This window comes from Coregonus lavaretus (genome assembly GCF_964263955.1).
Source record: "Coregonus lavaretus genome assembly, chromosome: 2".
Lineage (NCBI taxonomy): Eukaryota > Metazoa > Chordata > Actinopteri > Salmoniformes > Salmonidae > Coregonus > Coregonus lavaretus.
Genome location: NC_139989.1, coordinates 53630574 through 53650376, shown reverse-complemented (window position 1 = coordinate 53650376; position 19803 = coordinate 53630574). Strand labels below are relative to the sequence as shown.

Here is a 19803-nt window from a genome sequence, read left to right as displayed (position 1 = left end):
CACCTGTGTAATGATCATGCTGTTTAATCAGCTTATTGATATGCAACACCTGTCAGGTGGATGGATTCTCTTGGCATAGAAGAAATGCTCACTAACAGGGATGTAAACAAATTTGTGCACAACATTTGAGAGAGATAAGCTTTTTGTGCGTATGGAAAATGTCTGGGATTTTGTATTTCAGCTCATGAAACATGGGACCAACACTTTACATGTTGCGTTTATATTTTTGTTCAGTGTATTTCATGATGTGTAACGTGTGCAATATTGTGCCAAATCTGTGATTTAGTGCATAACTATTGGGTAAGTATTACAATAAGCAGCCTCAATAATTGCAGTCATATAGGCCTAGGTGATAATATCTCTCTGGAGCTAATATCTCTCTGGAGCTATTATTGTGGAATAATTCTAAAGTGAAGGTGAGATTTAAATGGAGAAAGCTGATCTGAGAGTACAGCTAACTTTTTTCTCTCATACCTATCAGTATCAATAAACGATCCAACGATGCACTTGGCAAACGTTCTTTCTGCGTGGTGTTTTGGGAAACGCATGTTACATCTTCGGCCGATGCATCGTTAAAACACGCATAAGCCTAAATTGCATCGCTATTGGGAAACCGGGCCCTGATTTCTCTATCTAAATGAAGATCTATTAAACTTTTAATGCATGATGACGATGATTAATAGCCTAACTCAATCCAAATATGAAACTTTACAGCATCTAGTAGAATATGGATATTGTTGTTATTGCTGCTACTGTTTTCTCTACATGTTTGTAAGTGAAATATAAGACTACAAAGCATTTGCATGATGCCAATAGGGAAATTAACCAAAAGAGTTCCTCCTTGCATACTGAAGCAGCCCCTCTGAGTGTAGGTTGGAGCGGAGGACGTGCAGCAGCTTTAGCCACATCCTTTATCTAGGCACTTTGTAGTCAACAAGCAAGGTCAATTTACAACTTACATCGTCCCAGTGGTCGAACTCATATATTTTCTTCCTCAGCCCAGGCTCGAGTTCTTTAATGAGAGCACCCTCCTCTTCCTCACTTATGAATTCCATCCTCACGTCCACCTGTCCGCGAAGCCTCTGGACCAACTCCCGGGTCGAACCGCAGATTAGCTGGTCATCTCTGAACTGCAGGCCGCTCTTCGTAGCAGCTCCGGAGCAACTCGCTGCCGAACTTATACATGATGTGGAACTGCACAGAGGCCGTTTATGAATTCGTCTGGCAGCTGTAATCAGCAGTCTCATGCTTCATTAAATAAAAGTCTTCATGTAGACTGTCAGATTTGCTAAATGAAGCTATGGTTTGTTGTTGTCTGATGGCACAGAAGTCAGATCACGAAGGAGGGCGACATTTTGAAAACGCACTGCATTGTGGGAGTTCTATCTTCTTCTGTTTGTTTTATGGTGGACTACATCCAAAAGTTGTATTGCCACCACCAGCTTGACTGTTTGAAACCAAAAATAAAGTACATAAATAAATCCATACTTAATAGTGATTCTAACAATCCACACTAATAAAAATAGTACATTGCCTAAACAAACAAAACTCCCACTTCTTCCTTCTTTTGGTTCTCCAGGAATATTTTTCTTCTCTTCCAAATCAACTTCCCACGAAACGCCAGATATAACCCTCTTGAGGGGTGCCCTGTTCCGAAGAGACACACACAACACTTCAAACTTATGAAATCGATTAATACACAACACACGTTCCTTCTGTTCCACAGAATCACAAAAAATCTAAATAAGCCCAACTCTCGTGATCCTCACATCTTCACTTTACCCAGCACTCTCTCCACCAGTTTGGATAACTCAAATGGTTTCTTCAAGATTGGTACTCTGCTCGGCTGCTCCTTATTAACAAACTGTACTCCTACTAGATACGAAGGGTCATTCTCATCACTGTACCCTACTTTGCTCCGTTTTCCATTCTTTTGAACAATACTCCAATTCTCCTTGATTCTACCGCCATTGTACTCAGATTCCACTTCATCATCCGCTTCCGCCATCTTCCCATTTCCCATGTCCCAATGTGCAATGACAATGACAATGGAGGCCTACACCTATCCTCCATGGTAGCCTCGCGTCCAGCCTCATTGCACCCAAATAAAGCTCCACGACAATCAGGAGTTGTATTGTCGTCACACTTTTCAATAAATAAATAAAGCCTAGCTGCCTAGGCCTAAAATAACAAGCTATTAACCTTTTCCCTGAAATTACAACAAGCTTCTATGTTATTGTCACGCCCTGGCTCGGGGGACTCTCGTATGTTGAGCCAGGGTGTTAGTTTCTATGTTTTGTTGTGGGTTCTAGGTTATTGTATTTCTTTGTTTGAGTGACTCCCAATCAGAGGTAACGAGTGTCAGCTGTTGGCTCGTTGTCTCTGATTGGGAGCCATATTTAACTATCTGTCTTTCACGTTGTGTTTGTGGTTTCTTGTTCATTTCGGTTCGTGTTAAACCGTAGACGTCACGTTTTCGTTTGTGTTTTTGATCGTGTGATCATTTATAGTAATAAAATATGTTCACCTTCAACGCTGCGCATTGGTCCTCTATGTTAGACGATCGTGACAGAAGAAACCACCAAGATGGGACCAAGCAGCGTGTTCAGGAGCCATCGCCAGGGAGATCCCTCACAGATCTCCTTCGCCTCCTGGACTGGGTCAAGCCGAGGGAGGAAGACAAGGGCTTGACATTATGGCAGAAGGGCGAGAAGCTGGCGAGGGATATGGAGACGTGGTCCACGGGTAGGAGAGACGCCCCGAAAATTTTTAGGGGGGGGCTCACGACGGCGGACCAGCAGGAGGCCGCGATAGAGCGGTCCAGTGGGTTGCCGGAGAAGGCCGCCGGGTTACGGGGGCCACTGGTAGAAGAGGGGATGGAAGGTGTGGAGGCACGGCGAGAGGTACTGGCGTGTGTTGCCAGTCCGGTCCGGCCCGTTCCAGATCCCGGTGTAGAGCCAGTGGTGTGTGTCCCCAGTACGGTCCGGTCTATTCCTGCTCCCCGCACCGAACCTGCGGTGCGCGTCGCCAGCCCAGTCCGGCCCATTCCTGCTCCCCGCATCAAGTCTGTGGTGCATCTCGTCAGCCCGGCTCTGCCCGTTCCTGCTCCCCGCACCAGGTCGGGGGTGCGCGTCGCCAGCCCGGTCCGGCCCATTCCTGCTCCCCGCGTCAAGTCTGTGGTGCGTCTCGTCAGCCCGGCTCTGCCCGTTCCTGCTCCCCGCACCAGGTCGGGGGTGCGCGTCGCCAGCCCGGTCCGGCCCATTCCTGCTCCCCGCGTCAAGTCTGTGGTGCGTCTCGTCAGCCCGGCTCTGCCCGTTCCTGCTCTCCGCACCAGGTCTGTGGTGCGCGTCGCCAGCCCGGTCCGGCCCATTCCTGCTCCCAGCACCAAGTCTGTGGGGCGGTTCGTCAGCCCTGTCCGGCCCGCTCCTGCTCCCCACACCAAGCCAGTGGTGTGCGTCGTCAGTGCAGCACGGCCCGTGCCTGTTCCCCACACCAAGCCAGTGGTGTGCGTCGTCGGTCCGGCACGGCACGTGCCTGTTCCACTGGAGCCGGATCCGCCGCCTAGGCGGAGTGCCCACCCGGTCCCTCCCCTGTTGTGTTTCGTTGGCGCGGTCGGAGTCCGCGCCTTTAGGGGGGGGTACTGTCACGCCCTGGCTCGGGGGACTCTCGTATGTTGAGCCAGGGTGTTAGTTTCTATGTTTTGTTGTGGGTTCTAGGTTATTGTATTTCTTTGTTTGAGTGACTCCCAATCAGAGGTAACGAGTGTCAGCTGTTGGCTCGTTGTCTCTGATTGGGAGCCATATTTAACTATCTGTCTTTCACGTTGTGTTTGTGGTTTCTTGTTCATTTCGGTTCGTGTTAAACCGTAGACGTCACGTTTTCGTTTGTGTTTTTGATCGTGTGATCATTTATAGTAATAAAATATGTTCACCTTCAACGCTGCGCATTGGTCCTCTATGTTAGACGATCGTGACAGTTATCCATGTCAAATGCATAAAGGCTATGTAAAAAAGGAATGTATAAGTATTTTTAAATCAAATAGATAGTCTTACAAGAACGGTACTAAACTAGGCCTAATGCTGTGAGCTCTTTTATTGTCTTTTGGGTGTTGTCTTTTGCTCACTAGGCTATGCCCATGCTATCTTTGTATTTCATGCCAGAGCCATACAGTTAGAGGCTATGTAAATAAGTAATTTATTTCCATAGCTCCGGGTCGTGCTAACTTTGTGAAGCATGACCTACACTCATAAAATCCCATGTCTCTTACACAGTGTACTTCCCCACCATAGCCTCTCTGTGGACTACTTTCATTTATCTTGCACAATGGAGGGTGATGACATGGGTGTGGAGGACTGATATGAGTTCTGGCGTTAAACACTCTACAAAGCTAACTCAGCTGATATACACACTGTAGGTAAATACATGTATGCGGACACTTTAGAACACAGTTTCTTCACTACTTGCTGCTGTACAAACACATGCAAATGATTGACTAGACAAACTAGTCTCCTTTTATGCAACAAAACAAACAGAAAGGTAAAACTGTTTTTCTGGCGGGCCTCAAACAAATTAAAGCCAACCATTAATGGTTAATGGTTGATGCACCAACCTGCCATTACTCAACAGAGGACACAATTATAGCCTAAACAGGTGGGGTTTTATTGAGGACAATCATGCAGCTTACTACAACCCTCCCAACCGTCACTTTGAATGTGCCTATATGTAACAGTACTCTTCTTGCGTTGTGTACAATCAATCATCAACACGAACTCCATCTTGTAACACCAGTCATGGAGCTTTATTCTGATAGGAACAGCACAAAATTGCAAGTCATGCAATGCACGGCTCACCATCCAACTCTGCACTCACGCACGCTGGTTTGGTGCTTGTTCACTGGGGCATGTAGTTACCAAAATAATACAATTACAATATAATATCTTTAACAATGTACCTGATAGGAACAGCACAAAATTGCACTGTACAAAATATACAAACCCCCCACCAGACACAGTAAGTTGCTAGCTAGTATTAGCTGGAATTCTCTACAACAAATATTCACCAAAAAACACTGCATCTTATGTGTGATGTTCGAATAACATTTACAAACAAATTGATATAAATTATACATTTACATCATCACTTGGGAGTATAAAAATCACTTTTGACGTACAGTGCTTTGCAACCAACAACTTACCGCTGGTTTGGTGCTTGTTCACTGGGACGATTCTAACTGAAACATCCTCCCTCGTAAGCAAGCTACGCCAACCAGCCAATAAGATGCCATGTTGAGTAGGTGAAGGCAAGACAAAACCAAAAACCCATTGGCTTAACAATAATGTGGCAAGGGGAATCACCAATATAACCCTGTTACATATAGAAATGGTTCTGTGAATGGGGCGACTGTTATTTTTTGCTCATTGTGTAGCCTGCATATATAAGGAAAAACCAATTCAGCAACCAGAAACAACATATCAAACTAATCACCCAACATTTTTTATATAAGTTAAACAACACCAATTTCATGATAACACTTCAAAAGTTCTCAAAAAGTGGTCTTTATGAGGTTGGTGCATGTCATAATGGGTCTGCAGGCTATTATGTGGCTGGGGAATATTGCTCTGTTACAAATAGATGAAGTATAAAGTACTCCTCAACATTAATCAGGGATTCTTGAATGTCAGGACAATCCTTGTCTGGCAGGGAAACTTTATTGTTATAGTAAAAATATATTTTTTTTTTCATTATTTGAACTTAAAAAGCAAATATAGGGGTATTTTATAAGGGAAAATATTTGTTTTTGGAATTTTCTAAATACTTTCATTATTCATTTCCATGCCTGGAAATGCCCTTGTCCGGAGCAAAGGACCCAATTTCAAACTCTCCAAAAAAGTGTTTACAATTCTAAAAACGGCAACAATGGATATTAACTGAAAAATAATCTTATGTAGTTTCTTGCATAGCCCTCTGTGTCACGCCCTGACTCTGGGGAGTCTTATTTGTTGAGTCAGGGTGTGTATTTTCTATGTGGTGTAGGCAGGGGCCGTGTGTTCATTAGGGCGATATGGGCGACGCACTGCCAAACGGGAAAAGGAAGGGATTTTTTTTCTAATCAATTATATCACGGCAAAAGTAGTTATCAGTGTTCTAATCTAGACGTCTTATCTGCCACTAAATGTCCAATCAGGCTAAAGTCGTGCTTCAAATGTCCCCGCCCGTTTTGGGGCGATTTCAGTCAGGTTGAAAATCGCCCAGAAGTCTCTCATAGCCTCTAATGTAAAATCAATTTTTTTCAAATATCAGAGCTTTCAATACAATCTCTATGGGTTTCTGAGGGCTTGCACTTACGCGCTTTCGTCATACGTAACATAACCATGAACGTAACTAAGAAAAGAGCGGGTAGCCTCATCAATCAATTCACTACTACTGTCAAAATGGCTAGCCTTCAGTGCAACTCGATTGTCTCTTTGAAAGAAGTTCCTTTTTGTCGGCGAACAAATCAAGATAAATTGGCAACGAAACAATTAGGACCTCCCAGACCAAATTTAATAATTCAACAGGTTTCTACTAAGCAGAGTCGTGAACACTGTCTACGAGAATCGAGACGACCTCATAGAATGTTTTGAAGCCATTCGGACGGGTTCATTGGGTTCATTTGACCAGCCCACCGTGAGAGAGGCATCTGGCTACGTGAGGATGCTACATGATGAAGATTTTATTTTTTTCCTGCGGCTTTTTCACAAAATCATGCCCCACGTCGACATTCTGTACCAGAAGCTACAGAAGAAGGACATCGATGCTGTCTTTATCAAACGTGCCCTCGACAGCTTCACAAGCAGTGTGCAGGCCATAAGGTAAGATTAAACAATATCATTCGATCTTTCTCAAAGCAGAGCTTTATTTGAAAATGTATGCATGAAAGGAGACTGCATTTGTGTTTGAAATTACATTATTCTCATTATATATGGCCAGTGGTGTAATCTAGCTTATTTTATATACTATGTGTACTGTACAGTGGTGCTCATAAGTGTATGAACACATTCTAAAGTTGACTAAAAAGAGGAATAAAAAAATAAAAAAATCATATTTTGGAAATTGATCTTAATGACTTAATTAAAAAAGTTGGAAAATCCAACCTTTAAGGACACCAATTTTCTTTTCTTTTTTATTCCTCTTTTTAGTCAACTTTAGCATGGGATCATAAGCTTATGAGCACCACTGTATACTGTGCTGAACATCCAGGCTATGTGAGACACAAAGGCTAACTTAAACACTAAAGACTTTATGCATCCCTGCCCATTTTAAGTGGAACTGAAGTATTTGTACTATACATGGATACATTGCATATACCTGTGCATCACATAGACAACAATACTGTACAAAGCCAACAAACACATTGGTCTGTTTGCCTTCAGGGACTCCTCTCAACAGCAGCTGCAAGAAGCAACAGGAGCCAAAAGACCCAGAACAGCTTTGAGAGAAGAGGAGAAGCAGAGGCTGTCTGAAGAGGTCTGCAACACCATCCTGGATCACACCAAAGAAAGGTTCTCTTTCTCTGGCCACCTTGTGAGTGCTACCTTACTGCAAGCAGACATGTTTGAAAGGTACTGCCATTCATTTCCTGATGAGGCTCTGAATGCCACTGTGAATGCATACCCCATGCTGAGCAAGGCAAAGCTCAAGACAGAACTATCTCTGATCTATGAGAATCCTGAATTCAAGGGCTGCTGTGGTGCACTGGCACTGTACCAGGTTCTCATGAGCTACAACCTCCAGGAGATGTTCTCTGAGACTGTGACTCTGTTGAACATCCTCATAACTACTCCCATGACAACAGCTGAAGCTGAGAGATGTTTCTCAACTTTGACACGAGTTAAGACATTCCTGCGAAATTCAATGGGCTAGGAACGTCTGAATGCACTGGCCATGCTTTCCATGGAGAAGGAACTAGTCCTCAGCATGCCTGATTTCAATGAGAAAGTCATTGAACGCTTTGCTGTATTGAAACAGAGAAGAGAACAGTTTCAGTACAAGTAATGTAGCCTCTCTCTCTCTTTGTCCCTCCCTGTCTGTCTCTTTAACACACACACGCCCAAATCAGTTCACAGTTGATGTTGTTTAAAATAGTTATTTTTCATTTAAAAAAAAGTAAAAAAAAAAATAATCTGTTCATGTTCATTTTTACAAATCTATACAATTGGCCAGAATATGGTTGTTCATATTTACAAATCTATACAATTGGCCAGAATATGGTTGTTCATTTTTACAAAGCCATACAGATAGCTGTGTTTACCTTTTCTAGAAATTACTTTCAAATTCTGTTTTCAGGCAAAATGTCTATCACTGTTCATTTTCACAAATCTATACAAGAGGGCAGAATATGGAAGTCTATAAAAATTTCTTATTACCAATAACTTGCATCAATGTTTTCAGTAGCCTCTATCAAAAGCTCCTGCTTGCTTGTTGTGAATTATGCTCAGGTGCACATATTTCCAATTCAACCATGAGGCAAAACATGTGGTAAAAGCTCTTGTTGATCCTGCAATCTGAACAAATACCAAGATGCTGTATTTTCAGCTGATATTTCATTTGTTTATGGAAATGCATATTGTTTATGCAGTGTTGAGGAATGTGAAAGAACACCCTTGATTATTTTTACTGTGATAACTTATTTTGATTTTGTAAGCCAACACTTTTGAGATCAGTCAATAAATGCTTCTGGTATTGACTTATATGCTGCCCCTGTCTTCATGTTGTTGCTGGACATATCTTTTTAAAAATGTGTGTAGGTCACCTAAATCATCAGAAAAATTGCCCCCCCTGAGAATTTTTTCAGGAGCCGCCACTGGGTGTAGGTCTATGTTATATGTTTTAACTCCTGAGTGGCGCAGTGGTCTAAGGCACTGCATCGCAGTGCTAACCATGCCACTAGAGATCCAGGCTCTGTCGCAGCCGACCGGGAGACTCATGGGCGGCGCACAATTGGCCCAGCGTCGTCCAGGGTAGGGGAGGGAATGGCCGGCAGGGATGTAGCTCAGTTGATAGAGCATGGCGTTTGCAACGCCAGGGTTGTGGGTTCGTTTCCCCGGGGGGGGGGCAGTATAAAAAAAATATATATATATATGTATTCACTAACTGTAAGTCGCTCTGGATAAGAGCGTCTGCTAAATGACTAAAATGTAATGTAAGTCTAGTATGTCTAGATCTATGTTGGCCGGTGTGGTTCCCAATCAGAGGCAGCTGTTGCTTGTTGTCTCTGATTGGGGACCATACTTAGGCAGCCTATTGGCACTAGTGGGTTGTGGGATCTTGTTCTGTATAAGGTTTGTTGTGTTACCTTAGGACTTCACGTGTCGTTAGTTTATTGTTTATTCGTGTAATAAACATGTTTGCATATCACGCTGCGCCTTGCTCTGACCCGTTCATCAACGTACGTGACACTCTGTGACTTTAAATAATATTTCTCTCAAAACTGTGATTCCTAAAAGATGTGTCAGGAGATTTGGTGAACTCCGTCAGATTTGTCTAAAATCATAAATTAATCAGGAATAAGCAGGGTCAGCTATACAACAAGGACCCCTTCTTCATGTCCTCATAACATGTAGTGCAACAAGACCACTCATGATCTGTTAAGTTCTCTCCTTTTGATAGATTTAAAGAAACAATATTGGAATCACCATGGTCACAACCATAAACTGTCAACTCCATCTATCTAATAGATTAAGATAGAATATGAATTTTGGTTCAAATATGTTTTTTTTATTAGGTTTTAGAATTGCTACTGTGTATACCACTTGAATGAAGAAGAACAATTACATTTTTGTTAACTGTAAAACATCAACTCTGTCAAACTTCTGTTTAATGTCAACTCCATCAGAGTGCTGAAAGTTCTAATAAAATGATTATGTTTTTATTGGGGATTTTCAAATGAATAATTTTCCATATTTTAGAATTGTTTGTATTTAACATTTATTTTTAGAGGGGAAAATCTTTCTGTTTTGAGTATCTGTTGTCCACTCTGTCACTGATAGACCCCTTAAGATCGATTTTTTTTGTAAAACGTCCTATTAATGCGTCCTTATTACACTGTAACAAGTATTGTAGTTAACTAACAACTCATAGTTACAGTTTAATAACAACATGTAACTGGTAGTAATTTCGATCTGTAATTACAGAAGTGTAACAAGGAATGCTTGTTGCCATGCTTGTTACAAATGGGCAGGTTTCCACTAAATTCACCAACTAATTGTTTTGTTTCTTCTCAGCTGCATCCGATTCATTAACAACTGTGACAAAGGTTGGGATCCCTTGTGGAAGCGCTGGGTGTCTGAGCGATTATAGCCATAGGCTATAATTATTTAACCATGAAAGTGCACTGTTCAAAATATATCTCCAGTCAACATTGTTGCTAGTACTTGCCCCAAAAATAAAGCATACTATCTGGGTTAACTTGGTTGAGCTTACGAAAACAGATCTAGTACGAGTGTCATCTCAGATGAGGAATAAGACACTATTTCAAAGCATAGTACATGTAATGTTTGCCTACGTACAATGCAATTATTAGTTGTTACACAGGATTTAGCTAGTTAAAATGACGTGTATCTTGAGGGATACTTATTTTGTAATTAATGTGTACTTATACAGTACATTACCCATCCTGACAACCTGGCCCTCAATTTATAGCTTCTGGAAGCGCCATCCAAGTGGGAGAATAAACACACTAGTACGCCATAGAGTACATGTAATATTCACATAAGTACAATGTAAATACTAGATGTTACACAGGATTTGGCTAGTTATAATTACGTTTATCTTGAGGGGTACTTACTTGTAATTACAGAGTACCAATAGCCAGTGGTGGAAAAAGTACCCAATTATCATACTTGAGTAAAAGTAAAGATATCTTAATAGAAAATGACTGAAGTAAACGTGAAAGTCACCCAGTAAAATACTCCTTGAGTAAAAGTCTAAAAGTCTTTGGTTTTAAATATACTGAAGAATCAAAAGTAAAAGTCTCAATAAGGATCTCGTTATGCATTCAAATTGCCATCGATAAAATGCTATTGTTTTCGTTGTCCGTAGTTTATGCCTACCCATACCTTAACCCCACTGCCACCATGGGGCGCTCTGTTCACAATGTTGACGTCAGCTAACCGCTCGCCCACATGATGCCATATATACGCTGTCTGCCATCTGCCCGGTATGGTTGAAACCGGGATCAATCTGTGAAGAGCACACTTCTCCAGCATGCCAGTGGCCATCGAAGGTGAGCATTTGCCCACTGAAGTTGGTTACGACGCCGAACTGCAGTCAGGTCAAGACCCTGGTGAGGATAACGAGCACCCAGATGAGCTTCCCTGAAACGCTTTCTGACCGTTTGTGCGGAAATTCTTTGGTTGTGCAAACCCACAATTTTCTCAGCTGTCCGGGTGGCTGGTCTCAGATAATCCCTCAGGTGAAGAAGCCGGATGTGGGGGTCCTGGGCTGGCGTGGTTACAAGTGGTCTGCGGTTGTGAGGCCAAGTGGACATACTGCCAAATTCTCTAAAACGACGTTGAACATTCAATTCTCTGGCAACCGCTGTGGACCAACACTTTACATGTTGTGTTTATATTTTTGTTCAGTATAGTTGCTCCCATCATCAACTGATAAACACTATACATTCAGTAATTATGTTCTAGAATTAAGAAGAGCAACAATAAAGACTGAGGTTTCTTTATAGAGTTCTATGAGTTCACATAATAACACTTCTAACATCTCCTGTTACAAATTCCTTGTTGAATAAATGTATCCTTTTCTGGCCCACCCATGGCTGCACCCTTGTACAGCCATGTGAAATCCATAGATTAGGGCCTCATTTATTTATTTCAATTGACTGATTTCCTTATATGAACTGTAACTCAGTAAAATCGTTGAAATTGTTGCATGTTGCGTTTATATTTTTGTTCAGTATACATGGTCATTTAGAGTTGTGTGACGGTGAAATCAACTAGCTCCCCCTGTAGGGCAGACTGAAGAGTCAGCAACCAGCATGCCACGGTGGAGGCAGAGCGAACACTGAGATCCACAGCAAAGCTCCTGGAGACAGCTACTTCTTTGTCCTGAATCTTAAGTTTCAAGCTGGCAACAGGAACCTCATGATAGGTCTCACTATTTTATAGGCAGGATATGACTCATGCTCCTCCTCAGCATCAAGCATCAAGCCGACTCCTCCTTCTCCTCCTCCTCCTCCTCCCATTGTCTGAGTTTGTCCACCATAATCTGGCACTGTCTGTGCAGGGGGCCTGGGGAGTCCGGGTTGGCCGCTCATGAACTGGAAGATTGACCCGGAGAAGCCTTGCCTGGATCCTGAGGGCTTCTCCCCCTCCTTGGGTTTGTGGGCCACCTGTGAGTCCTCTCCCTGGGGCTTGGTGACCACCATGGAGGTGAGATGAGTCACGAAGCCACACTTCCGACAAAGATCCAGGGCCTCATTCTACACCTTCTCTTTCGCCTTCCCACTCGACTGCACCTTTTTGTCCAGTAGCTGCTTTACAGTGAGGTAGTCCTACAGCCTCTGGATGTGGCTGTCAGAACTGGCTTCAATGGGGTCCTCCATTGGTATTGTCTCAGAGTACATCACCCTATTTATTTTTGATATGGCTATGACCTCTGCGGTGAACATCTCTATGTTGTTGTCGGTGATCTTGCCAGACACCACGATCTTGGAGCCGTTGTAGTACTGGCTGAAGTTGGTCTGGGTCAGGTTAGCCCCACTCAGGTACACCATCTGCATGTCCATCAATAGGGGTGAGGCCACCTCTTCATAAAATCCCTGTTAATCATACAGTACAGGTAGCCTAGTTGTTATGAGTGTTGGGCCAGTAACCGAGAGGTCGCTGGTTTGAATCCCAGAGCCAACTAGGTGAAAAATCTATCAATGTGCCCTTGAGCATGGCACTCAACCCTAATTGCTCCTATAAGACACTCTGGATAAGAGTGTCTGCTAAATGACTAAAATGTAAATGTACAGAATCCATTAGTCCTGCCCCCTGCTCCTCCTTGTTGCCTCTCAAAAAATCTACATTGAGGAAATCAGGATATAACAGTCAAGCCTCCTTAGATGAAATACAATCTAATTGCGCTTTAAAGGTTGGTTCAGCCCTTTTATATTCCATTTACTGAAGCTTAGTCGGGACCATTTTTGATCATTTGTGTTTTATGATTTATGTTGAGCTACACTACATAGCCAAGGGTATGTGGACACCCCTTCAAATTAGTAGATTTGGCTATTTCAGCCACACCCGTTGCTGACAGGTGTATCAAATCGAGCAAACAGCCATGCATTCTCCATAGACAAACATTGGCAGTAGAATGGCCCGTACAGAAGAGCTCAGTGATTTTCAACATGGCACCGTCAGAGAATGTCACCTTTCCAAAAAGTCAGTTTGTCAAATTTCGGCCCTGCTAGAGCCCCGGTCAACTGTAAGTGCTGTTATTGTGAAGTGGAAATGTCTAGGAGCAACAACGGCTCAGCCGCGAAGTGGTAGGCCACACAAGCTCACAGAACGGGACTGCCAAGTGCTGAAGCATGTAAAGATTGTCTGTCCTCGGTTGCAACACTCACTACCGAGTTCCAAACTGCCTCTGGAAGCAAGGTCAGCACAAGAACTGTTCGTCGGGAGCTTCATGAAATGGCTGAGCAGCCGCACACAAGCCTAAGATCACCATGCGCAATGCAAAGCGTCGGCTGGAGTGGTGTAAAGCTCGCCGCCATTGGACTCCGGAGCAGTGGAAACGTGTTCTCTGGATTGATTAATCACCCTTCACCATTTGGCAGTCCAAAGGACAAGAGATGGTGAGAACGCCAGGAGAACGCTACCTGCCCGAATATATATAGTGCCAACTGTAAAGTTTGGTGGAGGAGGAATAATGGTCTGCGGCTGTTTTTCATGGTTCAGGCTAGGCCCCTTAGCTCCAATGAAGGGATATCTTAACGCTACAGCATGCAATGACATTTTAGACGATTCTGTGCTTCCATGTTTGTGGCAACAGTTTGGGGAAGGCCCTTTCCTGTTTCAGCATGACAATGCCCCTGTGCAAACGAGGTCCATACAGAAATTGTTTGTCGAGATCGGTGTGGAAGAACTTGACTGGCCTGTACAGAGCCCTGACCTCAACCCCATCTAACACCTTTGGGATGAATTGGAACGCCAACATCAGTGCCAGACCTCACTAATGCTCTTGTGGCTGAATGGAAGCAAATCCCCACAGCAATGTTCCAACATATTATTATTATTATTATTATTATCAAGTGGAAAGCCATCCCAGAAGAGTGGAGGCTGTTATATCAGCAAAGGGGGGGACCAACTCCATATTAATGCCCATGATTTTGGAATGAGATGTTCGACGAGCAGGCGTCCACATACTTTTGGTCATGTAGTGTATGTAAGAAAAAATTCAAATCCATTGTAGTGCAGAGACTGTAGTGTGAATACACAGTGTGTGTTCCCTTTCTTGCAGCTGCAGAGCAGCATCAGATTCCTCATATATTCTGCATCCCACACTGTGCCATCTTCTCCAGGAACTCAAAGTTGACATCCATTCCAAAGCCAAGACAGTAGAGCGGGAATTTCTTACCAATGGCTTCCTTTACGTTCTTGTGGATCTTTTCCAGGTTGGTCTCACCTGTGGTTGGGTCTCCATCAGTGAGCAGTGTGCGGAGGGAGGCTGAGCCCTCTCGTGGGAGTCGGTGTAACATGGCTGTGCCCTCCAAGACTGCAGCATTAATGTCGGTGGCTCCTCTGTCGTGAATGTGTAGTGCAAAGCTCTTGGCAGCCTCCAGGTTTTCCTGGTTGGCCGGCAGCAGCTCCTTCTTCCAGGTAGATACAAAGTAGTCGAAGGTGATTAGGCCAAAGTGGTTGTCCTCTGCCAGGTCTACCAGGATCTTCAACAAGGCCTCACAGGTCTGCTCCATTTTCCTGCCATGCATGGAGCCACTCCGATCAACGATGAAGACCACATTTTTTGGTATGCGTGGTAGGTCACTGGGAGCAAGGTGATGGACAAAATATCATTTTGACTCCCATGGACGTGTTCCTGTGGACGTCATAGACAATGACCAGGTCTTTGTTCAGGTCCTGCTCTCCACAGCTGTCACAATGCACCTTTTATTTATTTATTTTTTGGGGCCCATCCTCTTCGGAGGACAAAAATAAACTTTGTTTTTACAGCTTTTTCTTTAGTTGTTACATGTTCAGTGTGCAGCGTTTTCCTTTCTGTTTTACATGTACATTCTACACACATTTTACATACATGGCACTTTTTGTATTTATTATTATATATTTATTTTTTACAGTAATTAGATAGCAAGAATAAAATTATTTGATATGTTGATATAGATTACATCTAGATAGATAGTACTTATAAATTATACATTGTGTTTTCAGTCATGAGCTTTTAAACCCACCCCTCAGCTACTCTGTCCATCCCACCTACAGTATCTCTGTAAACCACCCTCTTATGATTTCCATGTGCCATATATTTTTCAACTGTGCAGTGATGTTTTACTTAAATTCTGAACCTGTCTAATCTGTCAGATTGTAAGTTAAAGATACATATTTTTTACAATGATTGATTGACCATGGTTTTCCAAATCTCCCAACAATGCTATTTGTAGGGTTAATTTTTGATAAATGCGATTTTTTCAGCCCCTCCTGAACCTGTGATCAGAAACAAGCTACATGGGGGCAATAACAAAATAAGTGATCTAATGATTCTGTCTCTTCATAGCTACATCTGCAGAGCTGAGATGGTTGTATGATCCATATACATAACATTCTGTTTGTGGCAAGAATTTTGTATAATAATTTAAATTGAAAAACTAAGTTTTGAATCTGGCGTTATTTTGTGTATCAGTTCATAAACCATGTGCCATGGAATCGGCACATCGAAATATCTCTTCCTCACTATTTTGCAACCTGTATGGCACTTCCGCCGAGGCTGCCTCCTTGTTCAGGCAGGTTTCGGCGTTCGGCGTCACCGGCTTACTAGCTATTGCCGATCCATTTATCATCACTCCATTTGTCTTGTCCTATCAATCACACACACCTGGTCCTTAGCCCTCATTATTCATTGTATAAGTGTTCGCTCTGCTTCGTTGTCTGTGTGGGTGATTGTTTGAAAGTGAGCTGTGTGTAGCGCGGTTGAGCTACCCTTACCTTGCTGTTGCCAGGGTAGAATTTTCCCCTGTGCCTATGTTTATTGGATTTGAGCGCATTTGTGTGTTAACGAAGGATTAAACGCTGTATTCGGTGATTACCCTCCTGCGCCTGACTCCTTTCATCACACTCGGTCAACATTTTGGTCCTCAAGTAAAACATGTATACATTTTTATTTTATTTTTTTGTTGTTGCCAATTTTGGTCTTTAATAAAGGGCAGAAAAACAAGTTTCCTACCTTCTCCCCCGTCCACTTGCCTCCTCCATTTTTTTTTGGTAATGCTGCAATCAGTTGGTTGTAATTTTGGATAGAGCAAACATTTCCATAATAATATAATAATATGCCATTTAGCAGACGCTTTTATCCAAAGCGACTTACAGTCATGTGTGCATACATTTTTACGTATGGGTGGTCCCGGGGATCGAACCCACTACCCTGGCGTTACAAGCGCCATGCTCTACCAAATGAGCTACAGATATATACTGTACTGTATGTTTGCATTTGACATAACTCCACCTTTCCTATTCATAATATCATTAACAAAGATAATACGTTTTTATAATGAAAGTAAAAAATTAAAATAAATTTGAATATTTGAATTTAACCATTTTTATTTGTTGTAATATCTGTTCTGTCTTTTCTGGAGGATGAAACTGGAATTGCAACCAGCTTTGTATGGCTTGTTTTAGAAAGGGCGATATTTTGAAAAAGGTTCAATTTTCAGTTAACTGAAAGTGAGAGGTTGTAATCTGGATATATCCTCTTTCTTTGCGAATGGTAAATTACTTGATTACTGCTGTTTAGAGTTCTCTTTTATTGTATTTTTTTTTGTGTTGTCTTTTGCTCACTAGGCTATACTCATGCTATCTTTGTGGGACATGCTATCTTTCCTAAAATAGCCTACCTTCCAGTTGGGGGAGAAACAAAACAAAAAGGGGCACAGGAAGGGTGCAGCCAAGAAGGCAGGTGTCCATTTTCTCTTGATCCTTAACCAGGTTGTCATGCCTCTGCTTCATACTGCTTGCACAGCTGGTTCAGCAAGGTACAAGGTTACAGAATGTTCAGTTAGATCAGGTCAGAATTCGACCAAAACAATTCAGGTCGCTTTCCCCTGGTCAGATGTTGCATGAATCAACCAATGCTTACATACAACGTCATCGACTGTGTCATTGACTGACTTATTGCTAGAACATATGATGTGGTTAGCTGATATGTCAAAAATATCTATCCATGCCTTATAAGATCTGGCATGCGTCAGCAGCGCCTGGGCAGAGGATGTGCCCTCTGTCTGCTATGCATGATGACGTCATGTCGCTACAAGGAGAGGGAGGCTGACACATTGACAGTACTACTCATAGACACTAGGTGACAGTATAGTATCATAGTTCCTGCTTGTAACATGAACGCTTCAATGAGAACCTTCTCTAGGCTCTACTCTCTAGGCCCTTTACTCTTTTCTATTTTTACCAATGACCTGCCACTGGCATTAAACAAAGCATGTGTGTCCATGTATGCTGATGATTCAACCATATACGCTACGCGTCAGCAACCACAGCTAACGAAGTCACTGAAACCCTTAGCAAAGAGTTGCGGTCTGTTTTGAAATGGGTGGCCAGTAATAAACTAGTCCTGAACATCTCTAAAACTAAGAGCATTGTATTTGGTACAAATAATTCCCTAAGTTCTAGACTTCAGCTGAATCTGGTAATGAATGGTGTGGCTGTTGAAGTTGAGGAGACTTAATTACTTGGCGTTACCTTAGATTGTAAACTGTCATAACATATAGATTCAATGGTTGTAAAGATGGGGAGAGGTCTGTCTGTAATAAAGAGATGCTCTGCTTTTTTGACACCACACTCCACAAAGCAAGTTCTGGGGTATGGACAATAGGGGATGATGAGAAAGGAGGGTGAGGAGGGAGAGAAAGAGAGAGAGGTGGGGGCTGGGAAAAGAGAGGATGGGGAGAAAGGAGGGGGGAGTGCTCTCTGCAGATATTCTGGTGGCTTCATTCTCACCAGCAAACCATGTTGGCCTACTTACTCCCTCCCTCTCTCTCTCTTTTTCTCTCTCTTTCTCTGTCTCTCTTTCTCTCTCTCTCTCTCTCTCCCGCGCTCTCCACACGTCTCCTCCATCCCCATCACATCACTCCCAACTCCCTCTTCTCTTTCCAGGCTAACCTCCTCTCGTCTTGCAAAACAAGTCCTTTTTTAACTTATTTAAAAAAAAAAAGAAATGCTGTGTTCCTCAAGGAAAATAGAATGTCAAGTGAATCTGATGGAGATACATTCCATTTGGCAGAGATAGGTTCCTCTTAGAGAAGTACATGATTTGCTCTTATTGTTGCATTGCACTACACGGTACGGTACTGTATGTACTGTAAGCCAAGAAAACACCATTGAATTTGATTGAAAATGTTACAGAAACCTCTTGCTCCTCTGGTAGAAGACTGTGAGCAGTAGGAGCCTACTTATGAGCGGGTTAATAATTCCAGCTGTTTAAAAATGTATTGTGCTTACATCAGCACCGCTTCTGCCTGCCTGTGTGTACTGCAGCACCTAGACAGGCACAGCACACCAAGACACACACACACACACACACACACACACACACACACACACACACACACACACACACACACACACACACACACACACACACACACACAGGGGATTGAGGAATTAGCAGCCCTCTATCTGTGAGCATTCTGTGAGTCCCAGTTTTAAGCATCATTAACATAGTCTACTCATCAACCTGATCACATGAACACACACAGCCCAATGCTAACGCACCTGATTTAAGGGCTTGATAATTGGTTGATGAATTGAATCAGGTGTACATTGGGCTGGAACAAAAGCCTGCACTCCCAGTGGGTTCCCGTGACACTGCATTGGAGAAAGATGACAGTTTTGGCAACATAGCTATTTCTGCCCTCTGTAGCCTGGCCGTCTACTCACTGCAGTAAGTCTGTCCTTTGTAGCCTGGCTGTATAGTGACTTCTTACTGGAGTTGTTCTGTCCTTTCTTGCCTGTCCGCATAGTGACTACTTACTGCAGTAGGTCTGTCAGAGCAGAGTCAGAGAGAGACGGTTCACCAGGGACGGAGAGGCAGAGGCAGAGGGAGAGAGCTCTACATGCCTCCAGCCAATGAATTATTCAGCTTTATGAATCATTGAGTCACATACGGCTCCTTCTTAGGCTGCAACCCAGAACCACCCAGCCTCACCCAGCCTCACAGCCTGCAGGATGCACCCACCCACTGCTTGGTCTGACCTGAGCTTTCAGAAAAACACCTCCTAGGGCTTAACATGGGTTTCACAAGTTATATGGATGGTTGCACAGACCCAGATGAAGCCTACTCAGGGACCTCTCCATTGAGGGTGCTTATTGGAACCTGTGTTATTATGGGTCCAGGCAAATAAGGCGACCACCCCTGAGAGGGTTTTGTATCTCTGCACACATGCCCATACTTATCCATTGTTAGTTGTCCATTGCCATTGGTGTTGACTATGGCGTTTCTCTCATTGCTGGTAAGTATCTTAGTTCCAATTTTTCCAGTGCTTATTCTACAGAGTATGGGAGAGGAGGAAGAGGAGGAGGAGAGGAGGAG

At 43.1% G+C, this 19803-nt stretch overlaps 1 pseudogene across 1 annotated transcript; it reads right to left on the bottom strand.

Annotated features, from left to right (window-relative positions):
• Positions 1-12112: 12112 nt before the first annotated feature.
• LOC311139679 (inter-alpha-trypsin inhibitor heavy chain H3-like) lies at positions 12113-19232 on the bottom strand (annotated as a pseudogene). The gene is made up of 3 exons: positions 19152-19232; positions 14494-15143; positions 12113-12811 (listed from the first exon to the last, which is right to left on the bottom strand). The product of its transcript is annotated as an inter-alpha-trypsin inhibitor heavy chain H3-like (transcript).
• Positions 19233-19803: the final 571 nt, after the last annotated feature.